The sequence below is a fragment of the Coregonus lavaretus genome (genome assembly GCF_964263955.1).
Source record: "Coregonus lavaretus genome assembly, contig: HAP1_SCAFFOLD_800, whole genome shotgun sequence".
Lineage (NCBI taxonomy): Eukaryota > Metazoa > Chordata > Actinopteri > Salmoniformes > Salmonidae > Coregonus > Coregonus lavaretus.
In genome coordinates this window covers 68,877-92,589 of record NW_028158585.1, presented here as the reverse complement: position 1 = coordinate 92,589, position 23,713 = coordinate 68,877, and the positions used below count along the sequence as shown (strand labels likewise).

Here is a 23,713-nt window from a genome sequence, read left to right as displayed (position 1 = left end):
GGGACACCAGTGGTGAGAGCACGTGGTGCGGAGACAGCTTCTCGCCACGCCACTTGGTAGGAGCGACCGGTCAGGTAGGACGCGATCCAGGAGTGAGCCGCGCCGGAGATGCCCAGCTCGGAGAGGGTGGAGAGGAGGATCTGATGGTTCACAGTATCAAAGGCAGCAGACAGGTCTAGAAGGACAAGAGCAGAGGAGAGAGAGTTAGCTTTAGCAGTGCGGAGAGCCTCCGTGACACAGAGAAGAGCAGTCTCAGTTGAATGACCAGTCCTGAAACCTGACTGGTTTGGATCAAGAAGGTCATTCTGAGAGAGATAGCAAGAGAGTTGGCTAAAGACGGCACGCTCAATAGTTTTGGAAAGAAAAGAAAGAAGGGATACTGGTCTGTAGTTGTTGACATCAGTGGGATCGAGTGTTGTTTTTTTGAGAAGGGGTGCAACTCTCGCTCTCTTGAAGACGGAAGGGACATAGCCAGCGGTCAAGGATGAGTTGATCAGCGAGGTGAGGTAGGGGAGAAGGTCACCGGAGATGGTCTGGAAAAGAGAGGAGGGGATGGGGTCAAGCGGGCAGGTTGTTGGGCGGCCTGCAGTCACAAGTCGCAAGATTTTATCTGGAGAGAGAGGGGAGAAAGAAGTCAAAGCATAGGGTAGGGCAGTGTGAGCAGGACCAGCAGTGTCATTAGACTTAACAAACGAGGATCGGATGTCGTCAACCTTCTTTTCAAAGTGGTTGATGAAGTCATCCACAGAGAGAGAGGAGGGGGGGGGGGGGGATTCAGCAGGGAGGAGAATGTGGCAAAGAGCTTCCTAGGGTTAGAGGCAGATGCTTGGAATTTAGAGTGGTAGAAAGTGGCCTTAGCAGCAGAAACAGATGAAGAAAATGTAGAGAGGAGGGAGTGAAAAGATGCCAGGTCGGCAGGGAGTTTAGTTTTCTTCCATTTCCGCTCCGCTGCCCGGAGCTCTGTTCTGTGAGCTCGCAATGAGTCATCAAGCCACGGAGCTGGAGGGGAGGACCGAGCCGGCCGGGAGGATAGGGGACACAGAGAGTCAAAGGATGCAGAAAGGGAGGAGAGGAGGGTTGAGGAGGCAGAATCAGGAGATTGGAGGGAGAAGGATTGAGCAGAGGGAAGAGATGATAGGATGGAAGAGGAGAGAGTAGTGGGAGAGAGAGAGCGAAGGTTGCGGCGGCGCATTACCATCTGTGTAGGGGCAGAGTGAGTAGTGTTGGAGGAGAGCGAGAGAGAAAAGGATACAAAGTAGTGGTCGGAGACATGGAGGGGAGTTGTAGTGAGATTAGTAGAAGAGCAGCATCTAGTAAAGATGAGGTCAAGCGTATTGCCTGCCTTGTGAGTAGGGGGGGACGTTGAGAGGGTGAGGTCAAAAGAGGAGAGGAGTGGAAAGAAGGAGGCAGAGAGAAATGAGTCAAATGTAGACGTAGGGAGGTTGAAATCCCCCATAACTGTGAGGGGTGAGCCATCCTCAGGAAAGGAACTTATCAAGGCGTCAAGCTCATTGATGAACTCACCAAGGGAACCTGGAGGGCGATAGATGACAAGGATATTAAGCTTAAATGGGCTAGTGACTGTGACAGCATGGAATTCAAATGAGGAGATAGACAGATGGGTTAGGGGAAAAATTGAGAATGTCCACTTGGGAGAGATGAGGATTCCTGTGCCACCACCCCTCTGACCAGATGCTCTCGGGGTATGCGAGAACACATGGTCAGACGAGGAGAGAGCAGTAGGAGTAGCAGTGTTTTCAGTGGTAATCCATGTTTCCATCAGCGCCAGGAAGTCGAGGGACTGGAGGGTAGCATAGGCTGGGTTGAAGTCAGCCTTGTTGGCAGCAGAACGGCAGTTCCAGAGGCTGCCTGAGACCTGGAACTCCAGGTGTGGGGTGCGTGCAGGGACCACCAGGTTAGAGAGGCAGCAGCCACGCGGTGTGAGGCGTTTGTGTAGCCTGTGCGGAGAGGAGAGAACAGGGATAGGCAGAGGCATAGTTGACAGGCTGTAGCAAATGGCTACAATAATGCAGAGGAGATCGGAATGAAATGAACTAAACATCTGGGAAAGGAGAGAGTAAAAAACCAAAACTCCCAAATATAACTCTCCCAACTTCACCTCAGAAACTATAATTGTTTCACTGAACCACCCGAATAAAACTCTCCCAACTTCCACTTTAGAAATTAGAATTGTTGTGAACTACAGCGGTTCAATGTTTCAAGGAATAGACTCAACTTACTTTATTCAGCTAGCTAACTATGACGCTATAGCTAACTAGCATGCTAGCATCCAATAACACACAGTTTAGCACCAATACTTGGTTACAACAAACTACCAATAGTGTGTTAACACACTAAACAGATAATTTGTGTCCGTGTCTAGTTCCTTTCATAACGCAGCAATAATTAAACGTTGGCTAGCTAGCACAAATATATTGTATTTAGCTGCTACAGTACAGCTAGCTGGTCGTGTTGGCTAGCTAGCAATGGCTGCTGTGTTGACTTTGTTTGAATAACGGCGGCGCTGCGAACAAATGTAGCTGGCTAAAAGGATATTTAGTTGCTACCGTTGCTAATAGCTACTCGCCAGCTAGTCCAGGAGGTGAGTTAGCTAGCTAGCTAGCTTCGTGCTACACCCGGCACCGCCGAATACAATGCTAACCTACAATAACTACCCACAACAGCCCACGATGCCTACCTATAATACCTAATAATATACAGCCCACGATGCCTACCTATAATACCTATCTACAATCTAAATACATAGTTTAAGCCTTACTCGACAAAGCCCAAGCTATGTATAAAGCCAAACTTACCCGACGCCAGCTGTCTGGGTGGCAGACTGCAATCAGTAGCTGTAATTAAGTACAGCAGCCACCAACCACCTAACGTTAATGCCTCGGATAATGAGGTTAGAAAAACAGCTGAATGGTAGGTAGCTAGCTGGCCCAATTACAGGTACTCTTAAGCGTGAAATAACATTGGAAACAGCTATCCACAGTTGCTAAAAGTTACCAGTAGCTACCCGCTAGCTAGCTAGCTTTGTTGGTCCAGGTAGTGGGTTAGCTAGCCTCGTGCTAGCCTCGTGCTTCGCCGGGCTCCGCCGAATACAATACTTACCTACAATAATTACCTACAATAACCTACAATAACTACCTATGTAAACTACCTACAATACCTAACTACAATACCTACCTACAATCTAAATACATGGTTTAAGCTTTACTCAACACCATATAAGAAGCCAAGCTTACCTCCTGCTAGAGAAAACACAACCTCTCCCGACCAGGAACACAAGACTCCAAACTACTCAGTAATCTCCTCCATGAAGACTGGGGGTCAGCCTGATGAACCAAACTACTCAGTAATCTCCTCCATGAAGACTGGGGGTCAGCCTGATGAACCAAACTACTCAGTAATCTCCTCCACGAAGACTGGGGGTCAGCCTGATGAACCAAACTACTCAGTAATCTCCTCCATGAAGACTGGGGGATCAGCCTGATGAACCACACTACTCAGTAATCTCCTCCATGAAGACTGGGGGATCAGCCTGATGAACCAAACTACTCAGTAATCTCCTCCATGAAGACTGGGGGATCAGCCTGATGAACCAAACTACTCTGTAATCTCCTCCATGAAGACTGGGGGTCAGCCTGATGAACCAAACTACTCAGTAATCTCCTCCATGAAGACTGGGGGATCAGCCTGATGAACCAAACTACTCAGTAATCTCCTCCATGAAGACTGGGGGTCAGCCTGATGAACCAAACTACTCTGTAATCTCCTCCATGAAGACTGGGGGATCAGCCTGATGAACCAAACTACTCAGTCATCTCCTCCATATAGCCCAACTCTCACACACACACATCCACACATGCACACACACACACTTACAAAAAAAAGTTTTGCGATTGCTGATCGGTTCATTTGTACATTTATGATTAATGGGTTTTGTTATCTGTTTTAACCAACCTTTTAATATTTTTTCTTTTAATTTTTTAATTTTTTTAACTTATGTATTGTATATTGTTTTTTTGTGGTGTGGTTTCATTATAAGCCCTTCGGCTTCCAACCAGCACACCTCTTTTAATAATTTTTAAAACATCTGTATTGTTGTTTATCACTTATTTTCTTTGGCGCAAATAAATTAAACCTTAAACTGAACCTAAAATTAGGCAACAACAAAGAATAGACACACACACTAGTGGTGTGCGGGTCAGCTGTTCGTTCACCCGCACTATCAGCAATTGCCAATAACCCATCCGCAACGCCCGACTATACAAGATAACGTGAAACTCGGATGGCCGCAGCCGATCCTAGAAGGCGCTGCATGGTCAATCTGTCTTCTGCATTGGCGGTGATACGGCCTCTGCAGAAGTCAGGGCATTCATACTTCTTGCGCTTTGTGGAACAGCACAGAGCTGTTGAGCAGTGCTGTTGTGAAGGAAGTTGGCAAGGAAGTGAGTTTGTGTTTATACAGGACCTACCGTCAACCAATCATGGCAATGCAAAGCTATACAGAGCCCTCCACATTGTTACAACATTTGGGAGGCGCACTGCAGATGTGGTAAGGAGCTCAATTTGGCCTCTGCGTGCCCCAGAGGCTCCGTAATTGTGTCAAACCCTCCATACGGAGCCTCTGACCACATTTTCGGATCAAGCATAAGCTGGCTTTAACCCGCTAAAATATAAATAAAATAGCGCTGTAGGCTACAGTCAGAGATGCTGGAACGATTTTTTGACAGGGTGTGCCTGATTTCGATATGTTTCTGCTTACAATTTCCAACATTTTGGTAGGTTATTTGTTAGTCAACTTGTCTATAATTAGATACATGCAGCTTCTCTTCTGCCATTATATGTTGCCCTAGAAGACTAAAGAAAACCTTGTTCACCAGAAGAATTTCATGAACGATAGAATGAATGCTTCAATCCATACTGAACCAAAATATAAAGGTAACATGTAAAATGTTGGTCCCATGTTTCATGAGATGAAATAAAAGATCCCAGAAATGTTCCATGTGCACAAAAATCGTATTTCTCTAAAATCCTGTGCACAAATTTGTTTACATATGAAAAGAGAACCATCCCGCTCTCCCAGAAGCTTGGCTGGTGTGTAAAACCAGCTAATTCAGACAAACACGCAACAGACAAGCTTCTGGGAGAGCGCGATGGTTCTCTTTTGATGAGTTACTATCCCCCTCCATCAGCAGCCCTGAACTCTGAACTCTGAACCATGTCTTTTGAAACTATCAGCAAGTTTACTGAGGCGAGAGCCCGAACGTTCACATTCAGCAAAGGAGATGCGGATAAAATTCTACTCCCTGGTGTTGGTAAAGTAGGGATATAGCTTTAAAACACTAAAGTGCATTATGGGTAACGTAGTAAGTTTACTTTAGTTTTTTTGATTCAATTGTTGTGGTGTGGAGGATGTAGCCGACCTGTGAGCCATGCTCTTTTCGCTCCGTTAGCCCACTATTTTATTTTGTCATTCAGACTACCTCAGTCAGTACAAGTTTAATAAATGTCAACTGCTTCAGTGGAATTCCAGACTAACTCGTCATTAGCAGTAGATAAGATCCCCAAATGTGGGATTTACCCCCCAGAGCATCTGTAAATTGCTCTGGCCCTGGAGCTAGCAAGTGAAGGAATTCCCTGAGCCGTCCCGACTACGGTCTGGAGGCAAGGCAGGAAAGGTAATACTGGGGACTTAACCACCACCATAGTCCCAGAAAAGGAAGAGTATGAAATAAAACTTAACAAAACTACAAGAGAGAGAAATTTGCTTAGAGCTCCCAGCACAATAACGCTCAGCGAATACTACAAGAACAGAATCATTTAATAAAGGTTTACGTATCCAAAAGGAGCCGTCCATAAGGAAAGGAGACGCTGGTGCTGAATCACTGCTCTATGGACCTACTGCTACTCATCATTGACCATTCCTCTAAAGAGCTTGCTACTTTAAAACAAGCTACCAATGACTGCAAAATGGACATTGAGCAGACATATAATCAAGAAGAAGTGGACAGACTCCAGCAGAAGATCAAAACCAAGATCGATAACCTCCAAGCCGATCTACTGAAGTTCAACCTGGGAAAGTTCAAGCACAACACAGTCGACTACAAGGAGCAGAACTTCTACACCTGGTTGTCTGAGAAACCCAAGCACTTGCAGACGACATCCCACACAACAGGCCAACGCATCAGAATCCGGTGAATCCTCTACCTCAGCGATGTCTTCTCCATCCTCCAGATCCAGAAATACTTTTTTGGGCCCCCTGCCCCTCCGACGCTCCAAACGTACCCATGCCAAAGACAAAGACGCACAAGGAGAGGTACAAGAGGTCGGCGGAAGGAGGTGAACGAAGATACCCAAAGCAACAATGCCCCCCGAGAGAATGTAGTTTTTAACCTATCAGATAAAAAGTTTTGTAGTGAACAAATTGATGTTTTAAGCAAAGGGTTATCCTTTGTAACGTATACAGTCACAAATCCTTTTCAAGTTATCATTTAACTATTTAAGTTTTTACGTAATATCAATTGAAAGGTTTCTTTAGCTTGATAAAGCTATAGAGGATACCTTGATACCTGGCTTGATAAAGCTGTAGAGGATACCCTGATACCTGGCTTGATGAAGCTGTAGAGGATACCCTGATACCTGGCTTGATAAAGCTGTAGAGGATACCCTGATACCTGGCTTGATGAAGCTGTAGAGGATACCCTGATACCTGGCTTGATGAAGCTGTAGAGGATACCCCGATACCTGGCTTGATGAAGCTGTAGAGGATACCCCGATACCTGGCTTGATGAAGCTGTAGAGGATACCCCGATACCTGGCTTGATAAAGCTGTAGAGGATACCCCGATACCTGGCTTGATAAAGCTGTAGAGGATACCCTGATACCTGGCTTGATGAAGCTGTAGAGGATACCCTGATACCTGGCTTGATAAAGCTGTAGAGGATACCCTGATACCTGGCTTGATAAAGCTGTAGAGGATACCCTGATACCTGGCTTGATGAAGCTGTAGAGGATACCCCGATACCTGGCTTGATGAAGCTGTAGAGGATACCCTGATACCTGGCTTGATGAAGCTGTAGAGGATACCCCGATACCTGGCTTGATAAAGCTCCAAAACAAGTTAAACGCTTGAACAGAAGCCAGTTACTTAATAAATCCCATCAAAACAGAACAAACTGTTTTCTGTAAACTATATACTTACTTTCGATGATAGCCATAATGGCATCAAGTCTATCGTCAATAAACACTGGCACAGGTTATCATCAGACTCCTCTTTAAATTCTGCCTTCCAGAATCCACATTTATTCACCTATAAACAATCAAGAAATGTATCAAACATATTGGTTAAATATGATGTGGTCAGAGAGAAGAGACATTCATAAAGGATGCTTCCCCTGTAGATCATGCCCAGCGTCGTCGGGTTTGGCCGGTGTAGGCCGTCATTGTAAATAAGAATTTGTTCTTAACTTAATTGCCTAGTTAAATAAAACTTTTTAAAAAACAATTGTAGGCCCTCAGACTTCTAGGACCTATGAGATAAAGTAATGTATAACTGGCACTACTAAATAAGTTATTTATATTTTACAGTGTTCTTGTAATAAGATTTATATCAGAAAAACATTCCACGCCTTGAAAGTACATTTACATTTACATTTTAGTCATTTAGCAGACGCTCTTATCCAGAGCAACTTACAGTTAGTGAGTGCATACATTTTCATACTGGCCCCCCGTGGGAATCGAACCCACAACCCTGGCGTTGCAAACGCCCATGCTCTACCAACTGAGCTACAGAGGCCCTTGGAGTACACCTTGGAGAACATAAATCCACTATTACACGTCAAGATATCACCTCGCCAGTAACAAGACACTTTATAGAACAAAATCATTCTATTAATGAATTGCGTTCCGTCGGGATCGAAAAGTTCATCCACCACATAAAGGGAGTAACTATGACAACAAATGACTCTAAAGAGAAGCCATGTGGATATATACATTAAATTCCATATCCCCATATGTTTTAAATAAATAATTAGATTTCACCTCCTTCCTAAAGGTGTCAGGCTGTGCCTGATGTCCTTTGTGTTGGGCTATCTCATGAATTGATATGACGTATTTAGGTGAGCAGACACCTGAGGCAGGTGGTGGGCTATCTCATGAATTGATATGACGTATTTAGGTGAGCAGACACCTGGGGAAGGTGATTCGTGCCCACTCCCATACCCTATAAATCTGTATGTCTTTGTGACTAACTTGTATACAAGGTAGACCAGAGAAGCCACATCCCTGATTGGCTGATTAGAAGCACCTGCTGCTCATAAGTTGTTCAAATGCTGTTCTGAATTAAAAGAAAATTGAAAACCTACACACCGATTGTCGTGCCATTCATCCACCGCCATCACCTCATGTTTCAGCATGATAATGCACGGCCCCATGTCGCAAGGATTTGTACACAATTCCTGGAAGCTGAAAATGTCCCAGTTCTTCCATGGCCTGCATACTTACCAGACGTCACCCTTTGAGCATGTTTGGGATGCTCTGGATCGACGTGTACGACAGCGTGTTCCAGTTCCCACCAATATCCAGCAACTTCACACAGCCATTGAAGAGGAGTGGGACAACATTCCACAGGCCACAATCAACAGCCTGATCAACTCTATGCGAAGGAGATGTGTCGCACTGCATGAGTCAGATGGTGGTCACCCGATACTGACTGGTTTTCTGATCCATGCCCCTACCTTTTTTTTAAAGGTACAGTTGAAGTCGGAAGTTTACATACACCTTAGCCAAAAACATTTAAACTAAGTTTTTCACAATTCCTGACATTTAATCCTAGTAAAAATTCCCTGTCTTAGGTCAGTTAGGATCACCACTTTATTTTAAGAATGTGAAATGTCAGAATAATAGTAGAGAGAATGATTTATTTCAGCTTTTATTTCTTTCATCACATTCCCAGTGGGTCAGAAGTTTACATACACTCAATTAGTATTTGGTAGCATTGCCTTTAAATTGTTTAACTTGGGTCAAATGTTTCGGGTAGCCTTCCACAAGCTTCCCACAATAAGTTGGGTAAATTTTGGCCCATTCCTCCTGACAGAGCTGGTGTAACTGAGTCAGGTTTGTAGGCCTCCTTGCTCGCACACGCTCAGGGCTTTGTGATGGCCACTCCAATACCTTGACTTTGTTATCCTTAAGCCATTTTGCCACAACTTTGGAAGTATGCTTGGGGTCATTGTCCATTTGGAAGACCCATTTACGACCAAGCTTTAACTTCCAGACTGATGTCTTGAGATGTTGCTTCAATATATCCACATAATTTTCCTTCCTCATGATGCCATCTATTTTGTGAAGTGCACCAGACCCTCCTGCAGCAAAGCACCCCCACAGCATGATGCTAACACCGCCGTGCTTCACGGTTGGGATGGTGTTCTTCGGCTTGCAAGCGTTCCCCTTTTTCCTTCAAACATAACGATGGTCATTATGGCCAAACAGTTCTATTTTTGTTTCATCAGACCAGAGGACATTTCTCCAAAAAGTACGATCTTAGTCCCCATGTGCAGTTGCAAACCGTAGTCTGGCTTTTTTATGGCGGTTTTGGAACAGTGGCATCTTCCTTGCTGAGCGGTCTTTCAGGTTATGTCGATATAGGACTCATTTTACTGTGGATATAGATACTTTTGTACCTGTTTCCTCCAGCATCTTCACAAGGTCCTTTCTGTTGTTCTGGGATTGATTTGCACTTTTCGCACCAAAGTACGTTCATCTCTAGGAGACAGAACGCGTCTCCTTCCTGAGCGGTATGATGGCTGCGTGGTCCCATGGTGTTTATACTTGCATACTATTGTTTGTACAGATGAACGTGGTACCTTCAGGCGTTTGGAAATTGCTCCCAAGGATGAACCAGACTTGTGGAGGTCTACAAATTTTTTTCTGAGGTCTTGACTGATTTCTTTTGATTTTCCCATGATGTCAAGCAAAGAGGCACTGAGTTTGAAGGTAGGCCTTGAAATACATCCACAGGTACACCTCCAATTACATTTACATTTAAGTCATTTAGCAGACGCTCTTATCCAGAGCGACTTACAAATTGGTGCATTCAACTTAGCATAGCCAGTGGGACAACCACCCTTCTTTTTTTTTTATGGGGTGGTGGGGGGGGGTAGAAGGATTACTGTTATACTATTCCAGGTATTCCTTAAAGAGGTAGGGTTTCAAGTGTCTCCGGAAGGTGGTCAGTGACTCTGCTGTCCTGGCGTCGTGGGGGAGCTTGTTCCACCATTGGGGTGCCAGAGCAGCGAATAGCTTTGACTGGGCTGAGCGGGAACTGTGCTTCCATAGCGGTAGGGGAGCTAGCAGGCCAGAAGTGGATGAACGCAGTGCCCTTGTTTGGGTGTAGGGTCTGATCAGAGCCTGAAGGTAAGGAGGTGCCGTTCCCCTAACAGCTCCGTAGGCAAGCACCATGGTTTTGTAGTAGATGCGATCTTCAACTGGAAGCCAGTGGAGTGTGCGGAGGAGCGGGGTGACATGAGAGAACGTGGGAAGGTTGAACACCAGACGGGCTGCAGCGTTCTGGATGAGTTGTAGGGGTTTAATGGCACAGGCAGGGAGCCCAGCCAACAGCGAGTTGCAGTAATCCAGACGGGAGATGACAAGTGCCTGGATTAGGACCTGTGCCGCTTTCTGTGTACTCTGCGAATGTTGTAGAGCATGAACCTGCAGGATCGGGTCACAGCTTTGATGTTAGCGGAGAACGACAGGGTGTTGTCCAGGGTCACGCCAAGGTTCTTTGCACTCTGGGAGGAGGACACAATGGAGTTGTCAACCGTGATGGCGAGATCATGGAGTGGGCAGTCCTTCCCCGGGAGGAAGAGCAGCTCCGTCTTGCCGAGGTTCAGCTTGAGGTGGTGATCCGACATCCACACTGATATGTCTGCCAGACATGCAGAGATGCGATTCGCCACCTGGTTATCAGAAGGTGGAAAGGAGAAAATGAATTGTGTGTCGTCTGCGTAGCAATGATAGGAGAGACCATGTGAGGATATGACAGAGCCAAGTGACTTGGTGTATAGAGAGAATAGGAGAGGGCCTAGAACTGAGCCCTGGGGGACACCAGTGGTGAGAGCACGTGGTGCGGAGACAGATTCTCGCCACGCCACCTGGTAGGAGCGACCGGTCAGGTAGGACGCAATCCAAGAGTGATCAGTGCCGGAGATGCCCAACTCGGAGAGGGTGGAGAGGAGGATCTGATGGTTCACATTATCAAAGGCAGCAGACAGGTCTAGAAGGACAAGAGCAGAGGAGAGAGAGTTAGCTTTAGCAGTGCGGAGAGCCTCCGTGACACAGAGAAGAGCAGTCTCAGTTGAATGACCAGTCTTGAAACCTGACTGGTTTGGATCAAGAAGGTCATTCTGAGAGAGATAGCAGGAGAGTTGACTAGAGACTCAAGAGTTTTGGAGAGAAAAGAAAGAAGGGATACTGGTCTGTAGTTGTTGACATCGGAGGGATTGAGTGTAGGTTTTCTTGAGGCTCTCTTGAAGACGGAAGGGACATAGCCAGCGGTCAAGGATGAGTTGATGAGCGAGGTGAGGTAGGGGAGAAGGTCACCCCAATAGAATCCCCATACTTTATTAAAGACAGCGTCTCCATCCTAGAGGGGGAGATCAATCATTTCCAGGCCCAGGGACACATACTAGTCTGTGGTGACCTACTTTATCACAGACCTCAACCCAGAGTCTCGTTCACAGTCAGCCCACTGACACCCCTATCAGATCACAGCAAAATCACAGCCTTCTTGAACAGAGCAATACTCAATCATGAGGCATCAAAGCCGAATAAACTGCATAATATTAAGAAACTATAGATGGAAGGAAAATAGTGTCGAAACCTACCAAAAAACTATTGGGAAAAAAAAAACCTATTAATTTCAGCTTCCCTATCAAATATAAAAATGTCAAGACAGCCAACAGTTAACAACAATGAAAAATGGTTTGATGTAGAATGCAAAAAACTTAGAAAGAAATTGAGAAACCTATCCAACCAAAAACATAGAGACCCAGAAAACCTGAGCCTACGCCTGTCCTGACCTGGCATCTTTTCACTCCCTCCTCTCTACATTTTCATCCTCTGTTTCTGCTGCTAAAGCCACTTTCTACCACTCTAAATTCCCCCCCCCCCCCTCCTCCCTGTTTGTGGATGACTTCGTCAACCATTTTGAAGAGAAGGTTGATGACATCCGATCCTCGTTTGTTAAGTCAAATGACACTGCTGGTCCTGCTCACACTGCCCTACCCTATGCTTTGACTTCTTTCTCCCCTCTCTCTCCAGATGAAATCTTGCGACTTGTGACGGCCGGCCGCCCAACAACCTGCCCGCCTGAACAATCCCCTCCTCTCTTCTCCAGACCATTTCCGGAGACCTTCTCCCTTACCTCACCTCGCTCATCAACTCATCCTTGACCGCTGGCTATTTCCCTTCCGCCTTCAAGAGAGCGAGAGTTGCACCCCTTCTCAAAAAACCTACACTCGATCCCTCTGATGTCAACAACTACAGACCAGTATCCCTTCTTTCTTTTCTCTCCAAAACTCTTGAGCGTGCCGTCTTTAACCAACTCTCTTGCTATCTCTCTCAGAATGACCTTCTTGATCCAAACCAGTCAGGTTTCAAGACTGGTCGTTCAACTGAGACTGCTCTTCTCTGTGTCACGGAGGCTCTCCGCACTGCTAAAGCTAACTCTCTCTCCTCTGCTCTTGTCCTTCTAGACCTGTCTGCTGCCTTTGATACTGTGAACCATCAGATCCTCCTCTCCACCCTCTCCGAGTTGGGCATCTCCGGCGCGGCTCACTGCTGGATTGCGTCCTACCTGACAGGTCGCTCCTACTAAGTGGCGTGGCGAGAATCTGTCTCCGCACCACGTGCTCTCACCACTGGTGTCAGTTCTAGGCCCTCTCCTATTCTCGCTATACACCAAGTCACTTGGCTCTGTCATATCCTCACATGGTCTCTCCTATCATTGCTACGCAGACGACACACAATTCATTTTCTCTTTTCCACCTTCTGATAACCAGGTGGCGAATCGCATCTCTGCATGTCTGGCAGACATATCAGTGTGGATGTCGGATCACCACCTCAAGCTGAACCTCAGCAAGACGGAGCTGCTCTTCCTCCCGGGGAAGGACTGCCCATTCCATGATCTCGCCATCACGGTTGACAACTCCGTTGTGTCCTCCTCCCAGAGTGCAAAAAGCCTTGGCGTGACCCTGGACAACACCCTGTCGTTCTCCGCTAACATCAAGGCGGTGACCCGATCCTGCAGTTTCATGCTCTACAACATTCGGAGAGTACGACCCTGCCTTACACAGGAAGCGGCACAGGTCCTAATCCAGGCACTTGTCATCTCCCGTCTGGATTACTGCAACTCGCTGTTGGCTGGGCTCCCTGCCTGTGCCATTAAACCCCTACAACTCATCCAGAATGCCACAGCCCGTCTGGTGTTCAACCTTCCCAAGTTCTCTCACATCACCCCGCTCCTCCGCACACTCCACTGGCTTCCAGTTGAAGCTTGCATCTGCTACAAGACCATGGTGCTTGCCTACGGAGCTGTGAGGGGAACGGCACCTCTGTACCTTCAGGCTCTGATCAGTCCCTACACCCAAACGAGGACATTGCGTTCATCCACCTCTGGCCTGCTGGCCCCCCTACCTCTGCGGAAGCACAGTTCCCTCTCAGCCCAGTCAAAACTGTTCGCTGCTCTGTCACCCCAATGGTGGAACAAGCTCCCTCACGACGCCAGGACAGCGGAGTCACTCACCACCTTCCGGAGACACTTGAAATCCCACCTCTTTAAGGAATACCTGGGATAGGATAAAGTAATCCTTCTATCCCCCCTTACCCCACAAAAAAAAAAAAAAAAACATATTGTAAAGTGGTTATCCCACTGGCTATAAGGTGAATGCACCAATTTGTAAGTCGCTCTGGATAAGAGCGTCGGCTAAATGACGTAAATGTAAATGTTGTGTTACAGCCTGAATTCTAAGCCACTCAAGGACTTTCACATTCTTGTTCTGAATAATTCAAGCGTTGCTTTGGCTATATGCTTGGGGGCATTGTTCTGTTGAAACGTAAATCTTCGGGGCAGTCTAAGGTCGTTTGCACTCTGAAGCAGGTTCCCATCCATTCATTGTTCCCTCTATCCTTACCAGTCTCCCAGTCCCTGCCGCTGAAAAGCATCCCCATAGCATGATGCTGCCACCACCATGCTTCACAGTAGGGATAGGAGTTAGATGGGTGATGAGCTGTGCCTGGTTCTCCAGAAATAGCGCTTTGCATTCAGGCCAAAGAATTCCATTTTGTCTCATCAGACCACAGAATCTTCTGCCTTATGATCGGAGTCTTTCACTTGCCTTTTTGCTAACTCCAGGCGTGCTGTCATGTGCCTTTTTCTCAGGAGTGGCTTCCATCTGGCCACTCTCCCTTAAAGCCCAGATTGGTGAAGTGCTGTAGAGACTGTTGTCCTTCTGGCAGGTTCTCCCATCTCAGCCAAGGAACTCTGTAGTTCTGTCAGAGTGGCCATTGGGTTCTTGGTCACCTCTCTGACCAAGGTCCTTCTTGCCCGGTTCCTCAGTTTGGTCGGAAGGCCAGCTCTAGGAAGAGTCTGCGTAGTTCCATTTTTTACGATTTCCCAATGATGGAGACCACTGTGTTCTTGGAAACTTTCAACACCCTAGACATTGTTTTATACCCTTCCCCAGATATATGCCTCATCACAATTCTATCTCTGAGATTTACGGACAGTTCCTTGGACTTCATGGTATAGTTTCTGCTCTGACATGACCTGTCAACTGTGGGACCTTATATAGACAGGTGGGTTGCTTTCTAAATCATGTCCAAACAATTGAATTGGCCACAGGTGGACTCCAATCAAGATGTAGTGACATCTCAAGGATGATCAAAGGAAATTGGATGTGCCAGATCTCAAAGTGTGATAGCAAAGGGGTGTGAATACTTACACTACCAGTCAAGTTTGGACACACCTACTCATTCAAGGGTTTTTCTTTATTTTTACTATTTTTTATATTGTAGAATAATAGTGAAGACATCAAAACTATGAAATAACACATATGGAATCATTTAGTAACCAAAAAAGTGTTAAACAAATCAAAATATATTTTATATTTGAGATTCTTCAAATAGACACCCTTTGCATTGATGACAGCTTTGCACACTCTTGGCATTCTCTCAACCAGCTTCATGCGGTAGTCACCTGGAATGCATTTCAATTAACAGGTGTGCCTTGTTAAAAGTTAATTTGTGGAATTTCTTCCTTCTTAATGAGTTTGAGCCAATCAGTTGTGTTGTGACAAGGTAGGGGGGGTGGTATACAGAAGATTTGGTAAAAGACCAAGTTCATATTATGGCAAGAACAGCTCAAATAAGCAAAGAGAAACAACTGTCCATCATTACTTTAAGACATGAAGGTCAGTCAACACGGAAAATGTCAAGACCTTTGAAAGTTTCTTCATGTGCAGTCGCAAAAACCATCAAGTGCTATGATGAAACTGGCTCTCATGAGGACCGCCACAGGAATGGAAGACCCAGAGTTAACTCTGCTGCAGAGTATAAGTTCATTAGAGTTACCAGCCTCAGAAATTGCAGCCCAAATAAATGCTTCACAGAGTTCAAGTCACAGACACATCTCAACATCAACTGTTCAGAGGGGACTGTGTGAATCAGGCCTTCATGGTTGAATTGCTGCAAAGATACCACTACTAAAGGACACCAATAAGAAGAAGAGACCTGCTTGGGCCAAGAAACACGAGCAATGGACATTAGACCGGTGGAAATGTGTCCTTTGGTCTTGAGTCCAAATGTGAGATTTCTGGTTCAAACTGCCGTGTCTTTGTGAGACGCGGTGTTCACACCGTGAAGCATGGAGGAGGTGTTATGGTGTGGGGGTGCTTTGCTGGTGACACTGTCTGTGATTTATTTAGAATTCAAGGCACACTTAACCAGCATGGCTACCACAGCATTCTGCAGCGATACGCCATCCCATCTGGTTTGGGCTTAGTGGGACTATCATTTGTTTTTCCATAGGACAATGACCCAACACACCTCCAGGCTATGTAAGGGCTATTTTACCAATAAGGAGAGTGATAGAGTGCTGCATCAGATGACCTGGCCTCCACAATCACCCAACCCAATTGTGATGGTTTGGGATGAGTCGGACGGCAGAGTTAAGGAAAAGCAGCCAACAAGTGCTCAGCATATGTGGGAACTCCTTCAAGACTGTTGGAAAAGCATTCCAGGTGAAGCTGGTTGAGAGAATGCCAAGTGTGCAAAGCTGTCATCAAGGCAAATGGTGGCTACTTTGAAGAATCTCATATCTAGATTTGTTTAACACTTTTTTTGGTTACATGATTCCATGTGTTACTTCAGTTTTGATGTCTTCACCATTATTCTACAATGTAGAAAATTGTAAAAATAAAGGAACCCTTGAATGAGTAGGTGTCCAAACTTGACTGGTACTGTATATAAAAGTTAGATATTTCTGGATCTAATTTTCAATACAAACATTTGCCAAAATGTCAAAAAAACATGATTTCACTTTGTCATTATGGGGTGTTGTGTGTAGATGGGTGAGGATGAAAAATCTATTTACTCCATTTTGAATTCAGGCTGTACGACTAAATGTGGAGTAGGTCAAGGGGTATGAATACTTTCTGAAGGCGCTGTAAATATACATTGAAACATTAAGACTATCAGTGAGGAATGGTTAATATTGCACATTGAACTTGCTATTAAAGAGAGGTCTATGCAGAGACAGAGTCAGCAGGCCTAAACAAAAACATTTAAACCAGGTCAAATCCTTGAGGTCATGAGGGGAGTTCAGAGTACTGCTAATGTGAAGACAATATTTACTAAGGGCTCTATTCAATCCGCACCACAAAAGTTCAGCTTTACAGCGTGATTGACATTTAAAGGCAACGTCCCTGCTCTAGCGGAGACTAAACGCTGCATGTCGGCTCAATCGGAAATGACCTTTACGTTTCTAGCGTGGAATATGTAGTACTTCTGCTTGAATAGAGCCCTTATTCTATGGTGCACAGGAATCAAGATGTGATTGAGGGTGTTTTCACTAACTAAGATAAACATCCGACTAACTTACATTTTACATTTTAGTCATTTAGCAGATGCTCTCTTATCCAGAGCGACTTACAGTTAGTGAATAGATATCTTTTTATACTGGCCCCCCGTGGGAATCGAACCCACAACCCTGGCGTTGCAAACGCCATGCTCTATCAACATCCCTGCCAGCCATTCCCTCATTTTACAAGTTGACCATTTTACCACCAAGAAGTACACTACACAAGTCTTAAAGACTAGGTAGTGAAGTGCTCTACAGAAGACTATGACAAACAGGGAGCCCATAAGGGTTGGAGAAGGAAACAGGCATTGAAGAAATTGTTCAAAGTTTATTGAGGCACTTGAGACCGGTTTTTAGAAGGCAGCAGAAAACATGTCAGTGTTTTGACAAGGCAACAGGAAATGGTTCAAAGTAATGTTGAGGGCCTGGTGTGTCGCTGAGACAATGGACGGTCACGTCTGGTTCAGCACTCTCCTTTACTCCTGATGTGAACGTGACGATTATGCTTCCTGGGAACACACACGGAGCAGAATTAAAAGACACGCACAAACACAGAACGAGACAGAGGCACAGACAGACAAGCACAGAACAAGACAAGTTGTTGAAAGCTTTAGTTGGTTACTTACATGTTTTCAGAGCACAGCGTGCATTCGTTACTGTAGGTGATGCCATCGGTTCCACACACTGGATCATATTGCTCGGTGCACCAGGGCAGGTTGTACTTGGAACAGTTAGGCTGTTGGACAAAAACCAGGTTATGTAATAAATAAATATGAGGTGTTGGTAATATAGTGTACTAGTATGACACCATATGAAGAGAACATGGATAACAGGGAACAAGCCATACGTTTTCCACCCCTTCCACAGTGCACCTGGGGTGTATTCATTTCTCAGATTCTATTGCAAAACGTTTCACTCAAGCAAACAAATTGAAGCAAACGCAACACAAACAGGGAATTTGCCCAATAGAAATTCCGATTGGTTGAAAAACGTTTTACATTTAGAGTACACTGTTCGTTGCAAAACGTTTTGCAACAGAATCTGAGAAATGAATACACCCCAGGTGCACTGTGGAAGGGGTGGAAAACGTATGGCTTGTTCCCTGTTATCCATGTTCTCTTCATATGGTGTCATACTAGTACACTATATTACCAACACCTCATATTTATTTATTACATAACCTGGTTTTTGTCCAACAGCCTAACTGTTCCAAGTACAACCTGCCCTGGTGCACCGAGCAATATGATCCAGTGTGTGGAACCGATGGCATCACCTACAGTAACGAATGCACGCTGTGCTCTGAAAACATGTTGCCTTGTCAAAACACTGACATGTTTTCTGCTGCCTTCTAAAAACCGGTCTCAAGTGCCTCAATAAACTTTGAACAATTTCTTCAATGCCTGTTTCCTTCTCCAACCCTTATGGGCTCCCTGTTTGTCATAGTCTTCTGTAGAGCACTTCACTACCTAGTCTTTAAGACTTGTGTAGTGTACTTCTTGGTGGTAAAATGGTCAACTTGTAAAATGAGGGAATGGCTGGCAGGGATGTTGATAGAGCATGGCGTTTGCAACGCCAGGGTTGTGGGTTCGATTCCCACGGGGGGCCAGTATAAAAAGATATCTATTCACTAACTGTAAGTCGCTCTGGATAAGAGAGCATCTGCTAAATGACTAAAATGTAAAATGTAAGTTAGTCGGATGTTTATCTTAGTTAGTGAAAACACCCTCAATCACATCTTGATTCCTGTGCACCATAGAATAAGGGCTCTATTCAAGCAGAAGTACTACATATTCCACGCTAGAAACGTTTTGCAACAGAATCGGACTAATGAATACACCCCTGACTGTCATGTCAACTAGTTGTTGACCAGGAAGATACAGGTGTACTTGGTGAACAATTGAATTTTGTACAGAGTAAGACCCATACCAGTGTTCTACATTACTAACTACTGTTAATCCAGCACATATGACAAAGTGTTTTATGAATGCGCATAGCCTTTCACTCCAAAAAAAGAAACGGTTTAGCCTGCTTACCTCTATGCTGCCGTCAGGGAGACTCGCTCCTCGTGCCAAAACTAAAATGGAGAAAGATGTCAAGCCTTAGACTAATTATGATTTAACATCAGATTTGATTTCCAGCCGTTCTAATCTAAACGACAGATAGCGCATCTTTTCTCTAGTCGTAGATTTGCGCGGGCGCCAACAGAGGCAGTCCGGGGGTAGTATCGACTGTTTGTCTAAACTCCTCTTAGAAGTTAATGTTATTTAATAAAACTATTTGACTGCCACTTGAAACTAATTAAGTAAAATTGAACAACACTCACCGGCAACACAGAGGAGTGCGAGAGTCAGTCGTGTAAAGTTCCACATTCTCTCCGTAGTGAAGGGGCGTAGGCAGGTGACGTTGTGTGGCACAGGAGCCGTATTTATACCGTGTAGGTCTCCACCCCCTTATTTATACCGTGTAGGTCTCCCCCCCCCCTTATTTATACCGTGTAGGTCTCCACCCCCCCCCCCCTATTTATACCGTGTAGGTCTCCACCCCCTATTTATACCGTGTAGGACTCCACCCCCTATTTATACCGTGTAGGACTCCACCCCCTATTTATACCGTGTAGGTCTCCCCCCCCACCCCCCCCCCCCCCCCCTTATTTATACCGTGTAGGTCTCCACCCCCCCCCCCCCCATTTATACTGTGTAGGTCTCCACCCCCTATTTATACCGTGTAGGTCTCCACCCCCCCCCCCCCCCCATTTATACCGTGTAGGTCTCCACCCCCTATTTATACCGTGTAGGTCTCCACCCCCTATTTATACCGTGTAGGTCTCCACCCCCTATTTATACTGTGTAGGTCTCCACCCCCTATTTATACCGTGTAGGTCTCCAGCCCCCCCCCCCCCCCATTTATACCGTGTAGGTCTCCACCCCCGTTTATACCGTGTAGGTCTCCACCCCCCCCCCCCCATTTATACCGTGTAGGTCTCCACCCCCTATTTATACCGTGTAGGACTCCCCCCCCCCCCCCCCCTTATTTATACCGTGTAGGTCTCCACCCCCTATTTATACCGTGTAGGTCTCCACCCCCTATTTATACCGTGTAGGTCTCCACCCCCCCCCCCCCCCCCATTTATACCGTGTAGGTCTCCACCCCCTATTTATACCGTGTAGGTCTCCACTCCCTATTTATACCGTGTAGGTCTCCACCCCCTATATATACCGTGTAGGTCTCCACCCCCTATTTATACCGTGTAGGTCTCCACCCCCTATTTATACCGTGTAGGTCTCCACCCCCTATTTATACCGTGTAGGTTTCCACCCCCTATTTATACCGTGTAGGTCTCCACCCCCTATTTATACCGTGTAGGTCTCCACCCCCTATTTATACCGTGTAGGTCTCCACCCCCTATTTATACCGTGTAGGACTCCACCCCCTATTTATACCGTGTAGGTCTCCACCCCCTATTTATACCGTGTAGGTCTCCACCCCCTATTTATACCGTGTAGGTCTCCACCCCCTATTTATACCGTGTAGGACTCCACCCCCTATTTATACCGTGTAGGTCTCCATCCCCTATTTATACCGTGTAGGTCTCCACCCCCCGTTTATACCGTGTAGGTCTCCACCCCCCGTTTATACCGTGTAGGTCTCCACTCCCTATTTATACCGTGTGGGTCTCCACCCCCTATTTATACCGTGTAGGTCTCCACCCCCTATTTATACCGTGTAGGACTCCACCCCCTATTTATACCGTGTAGGACTCCACCCCCTATTTATACCGTGTAGGACTCCACCCCCTATTTATACCGTGTAGGTCTCCCCCCCCCCTCCCCCCCCTTATTTATACCGTGTAGGTCTCCCCCCCCCCCCCCTTATTTATACAGTGTAGGTCTCCCCCCCCCCCCTTATTTATACCGTGTAGGTCTCCCCCCCCCATTTATACCGTGTAGGTCTCCACCCCCCCCCCTATTTATACCGTGTAGGTCTCCCCCCCCCCCACACTATTTATACCGTGTAGGTCTCCACCCCCCCCCCCCCCATTTATACCGTGTAGGTCTCCACCCCCTATTTATACCGTGTAGGTCTCCCCCCCCTATTTATACCGTGTAGGACTCCACCCCCTATATATACCGTGTAGGTCTCCACCCCCCCCCCCCCCCCCCATTTATACCGTGTAGGTCTCCACCCCCTATTTATACCGTGTAGGTCTCCACCCCCTATTTATACCGTGTAGGACTCCACCCCCTATTTATACCGTGTAGGTCTCCACCCCCCCCCCCTATTTATACCGTGTAGGTCTCCCCCACCCCCCCCCCTTATTTATACCGTGTAGGACTCCCCCCCCCCCCCCCCCCTTATTTATACCGTGTAGGACTCCCCCCCCCCCCCCCCCCTTATTTATACCGTGTAGGACTCCCCCCCTTATTTATACTGTGTAGGTCTCCCCCCCCTATTTATACCGTGTAGGTCTCCAACCCCTATTTATACCGTGTAGGACTCCAACCCCTATTTATACCGTGTAGGTCTCCCCCACCCCCCCCCCCACTATCTATACCGTGTAGGTCTCCACCCCCTATTTATACCGTGTAGGTCTCCCCCCCCTATTTATACCGTGTAGGACTCCACCCCCTATATATACCGTGTAGGTCTCCACCCCCCCCCCCCCCCCCCATTTATACCGTGTAGGTCTCCACCCCCTATTTATACCGTGTAGGTCTCCACCCCCTATTTATACCGTGTAGGACTCCACCCCCTATTTATACCGTGTAGGTCTCCACCCCCCCCCCCTATTTATACCGTGTAGGTCTCCCCCACCCCCCCCCTTATTTATACCGTGTAGGACTCCCCCCCCCCCCCCCCCCCTTATTTATACCGTGTAGGACTCCCCCCCCCCCCCCCCCCTTATTTATACCGTGTAGGACTCCCCCCCTTATTTATACTGTGTAGGTCTCCCCCCCTATTTATACCGTGTAGGTCTCCAACCCCTATTTATACCGTGTAGGACTCCAACCCCTATTTATACCGTGTAGGTCTCCCCCACCCCCCCCCCCACTATCTATACCGTGTAGGTCTCCACCCCCTATTTATACCGTGTAGGTCTCCACCCCCTATTTATACCGTGTAGGACTCCACCCCCTATTTATACCGTGTAGGTCTCCACCCCCTATTTATACTGTGTAGGACTCCACCCCCTATTTATACCGTGTAGGTCTCCACCCCCTATTTATACAGTGTAGGACTCCACCCCCTATTTATACCGTGTAGGACTCCACCCCCTATTTATACCGTGTAGGACTCCACCCCCTATTTATACCGTGTAGGTCTCCACCCCCTATTTATACCGTTTAGGACTCCACCCCCTATTTATACCGTGTAGGACTCCACCCCCTATTTATACCGTGTAGGACTCCACCCCCTATTTATACCGTGTAGGACTCCACCCCCTATTTATACCGTGTAGGACTCCACCCCCTATTTATACCGTGTAGGTCTCCACCCCTTATTTATACCGTGTAGGACTCCCCCCCCCCCCCCTTATTTATACCGTGTAGGTCTCCACCCCCTATTTATACCGTGTAGGTCTCCACCCCTTATTTATACCGTGTAGGACTCCCCCCCCCCCCCCTTATTTATACCGTGTAGGACTCCACCCCCTATTTATACCGTGTAGGACTCCACCCCCTATTTATACCGTGTAGGTCTCCACCCCTTATTTATACCGTGTAGGACTCCCCCCCCCCCCCCCCCCCTTATTTATACCGTGTAGGTCTCCACCCCCTATTTATACCGTGTAGGTCTCCACCCCCTATATATACCGTGTAGGACTCCCCCCCCCCTTATTTATACCGTGTAGGACTCCCCCCCCCCCTTATTTATACCGTGTAGGTCTCCACCAAGCTTCTACCCCCAAGCCATAAGACTCCTGAATAGCTAATCATGGCCGGACTATTTGCCCCCCCACCCCATCTTTTTACGCTGATGCTACTCTGTTAATTATTTATGCATAGTCACTTTACCTCTACTCACATGTACATATTACATCATTTACGTCGACAAACCTGCGCCCCCGCACATTGACTCTGTACCGGTACCCCCTGTATATAGCCTCCCTACTGTTATTTCCCATTGACTCTGTACCGGTACCCCCCTGTATATAGCCTCCCTACTGTTATTTCACATTGACTCTGTACCGGTACCCCCTGTATATAGCCTCCCTACTGTTATTTCACATTGACTCTGTACCGGTACCCCCTGTATATAGCCTCCCTACTGTTATTACACATTGACTCTGTACCGGTACCCCCTGTATATAGCCTCCCTACTGTTATTTCACATTGACTCTGTACCGGTACCCCCCTGTATATAGCCTCCCTACTGTTATTTCACATTGACTCTGTACCGGTACCCCCTGTATATAGCCTCTCTACTGTTATTTCCCATTGACTCTGTACCGGTACCCCCCTGTATATAGCCTCTCTACTGTTATTTCACATTGACTCTGTACCGGTACCACCTGTATATAGCCTCCCTACTGTTATTACACATTGACTCTGTACCGGTACC

General features: G+C 46.6%; 1 long non-coding RNA gene across 1 annotated transcript; it reads right to left on the bottom strand.

Annotated features, from left to right (window-relative positions):
* Positions 1 to 17,465: 17,465 nt before the first annotated feature.
* On the bottom strand, positions 17,466 to 18,135 carry LOC311123802. The gene is made up of 2 exons (XR_014612638.1): positions 17,779 to 18,135; positions 17,466 to 17,661 (listed from the first exon to the last, which is right to left on the bottom strand). It is a non-coding gene; the product is annotated as an uncharacterized lncRNA (long non-coding RNA).
* Between the last annotated feature and the right edge of the window lie 5,578 nt (positions 18,136 to 23,713).